This window comes from Sinocyclocheilus rhinocerous, unplaced genomic scaffold (assembly GCF_001515625.1).
Source record: "Sinocyclocheilus rhinocerous isolate Xijiao unplaced genomic scaffold, SAMN03320098_v1.1 scaffold579, whole genome shotgun sequence".
NCBI lineage: Eukaryota > Metazoa > Chordata > Actinopteri > Cypriniformes > Cyprinidae > Sinocyclocheilus > Sinocyclocheilus rhinocerous.
In genome coordinates, this window is record NW_015666542.1 from 655,744 (window position 1) to 658,602 (window position 2,859).

The following is a 2,859-nucleotide window of genomic DNA, read 5'->3' on the forward strand; positions in this document are numbered from 1 at the left end:
TCTATCTATCGTTCTATCTATCTATCTATCTATCTATCGTTCTATCTTTCTATCGTTCTATCTATCTATCTATCTATCGTTCTATCTATCGTTCTATCGTTCTATCTATCTATCGTTCTATACATCCATCCATCCATCCATTTTAAAATCTCTTCTACTCACTGAGGCTGCATTTATTTGAGCACAAATACAGTAAAAATATAAATATTATTACAATGATTTCTGAAGAATCATGGGGCACTAAAGCCTGGAGTAATAATTGTTAAAAATTCAGGGTTGCATCACAGAAATAAATATACTAAAAATATTATATAAACATATTAATTTAGAAAACAGTTTTACATTTTAATAATATTGTTTCTGTATTTTTATATTTAGTTTTTATTATTTCAAACATACTTTAAACAAACAAATACATAAATAAATAAATAAATAAATAAATGTGTATATAAATTTAATTTATGAAAAACCATTGCCATACCATTCCGTGTCAAGAATAATTTCATATTATTATTAATGTTGAAAAGAGTTTTAGCTGCTTAATGTTTTTGTGGAAACCATGTGGAATGTGTTTTATTTATTTATTATTATTTTTATTTATTTATTTGTTTATTCATTTATTTATTTATTTGTTTGTTTGTAAATGTGTATGTTTTTAAACATTGCACAATTGTAGATATTGTTTTGTATTATGATTATATTATATTATTCTTATTTTATGGATATTTTAATTAATATAGACCAACACAGAATATTTAAGCAGAATAAAAAAAACTGCATTTATTACAAACAGAAATGTTTTGCAATATTATAAATGTATTCACTGTCACTTTTAATCAATGTAATGCATTATTGTTGAATATTGTATTAATTTAATTTTTTTATTATTAATTAATATTAAAATCAACTATTTAATACTAATAATACTTTCAAGTAATAATTTTATTGATTAATTAATATTAATTATTAATTTTATTTAAAATAAGACAAGAAAAAAATACTGATTCCATATTGATCATAGTTTTTAAAAATCTCTCTCTATATAAAAATAAATAAATCAAATCAAATGCAGCACAGAATACAGTCCTTTTAAATCTAAGCTCTGTACATATATAGACAAAACGTCCTGCTAGTGGGTTGAGGGAAGAGCTGCCTAATACAGACTCTGACTGTAGCTAATCTAAAAATAATTCCTCCATCTGAAAGCATTTCCTGACACCCACGTAATGTGCTGAATGTCAGGTCCTCTACTCCAACCATTCAATACACATTCCAGCAGAATCTGCCTCGTTAACTTAAACACGTCACATAATGACTGAGCTCATTTCAGCATGTTGCAGTCAATTAACATTGTACGGAAACAAAGTTTAGACCTAAGCGCCGGTCTCAAGGCCGTGTTCACTCAATTTCACAAGTATAATTGTGATGGATGAAATCATGGCAAAACCATTTTCTTCTTCAGTGGATGTTAGAGGAGGAAAAACAGGTCACATCCTTGCCCTGCTTTTATTCAATACTGATCACAATTCATCTGAAAATATGTGCTTGCTGTCTCACTTGTCACATTTCACTGACTGAATCGATTATAGTTTGGCAGATATAACTTTATTTTAAACATTTTTCATGTCCATTTAATAAAATTCAGTACTAAACTAGTTATTTTTTTGGCACTATGCCTTTAAGACTTCTATATGCAAATTAGCTCTGTTATGATCGGCTAATCTTGCTGTAGCAGTGCGATGTGTGGTGTTCTTTATTTAGTTGCTGATAATATCAGATTACTTTACCTTTCATGACAAGGCAAGATTAGTTCAGGCTGTTAGATGTCATGCGGTGCGACTCCCGACACTCTATCATGTCTAATTTGTACGTATTTTACGGGGGGTACAAAATCATATGATTTTGTACATTTTCTGTGGGGGGTGGGTTTAGGGCCGGTCATTTGTACGGATTCCTATGAATTTGCCACCTCGTGAAATACGAACGATTTTTCACAAAACCTACGAATGCGTACAAGTAAGGTCGTATGAATTAGCTACCTTGTAAAATATGTACGCATTAGCGTGAGATCGGGTTACGACTCCCCCAAAACCCAATGATTTTATTTTTTTTAATTTTATAAAAATAATAATAATAAAACAATAATAATAATAATAATAATAATAATAATAATGTGCATTTTAATGTCCATTTTTTATGTGTATATGAGTTTTCAAGGTGTAAGGAAAATATGCTATTATCTTTTTACTTGGTGATTACTCTGTGACATTTTTAGAGTCATTAAATTTAAATATATCTTAAAAATGGTATAAAAGTAAAAATACCAAAACTAAAACATAAAACAATAATTAATTAATTATTTATTGGAATACAAATTAACTGAAATAAAATAAAAAGTTAGTAACATTTCTCATTTTATTTTATTTTAATATGAAGCACTAAAAGCTAAAACTAAAAACTAAAACTTATATTAAAAAATAAAAAACTTTATAAAACAAGAACATATCAAAACTACTATAACTAAAGTACAAATACACAAAAATACAAATAACAACAAAATGTATTTACAATATATTTGTGACATTATATTTTCATATTCCTTCAATTAAGCACATTTCCTCCTAATTGCATTTACTTCATTACAAGAACATTTTATTTTCTTTACAATAAAAAGATAAATTGAATAATCTCCAAAAATAAAATAAAATAAAATAAAATAAAATAAAATTTAATTAAATTAAATCTTATGTGAAAACGTCTCCAGGTTACGTATGTAACCATGGTTCCCCGAAGGGAATGAGACACTGCGTCGAAACGCTACGGGAACGCCTCCAGCGTGACCACGCTCTGAATCACATT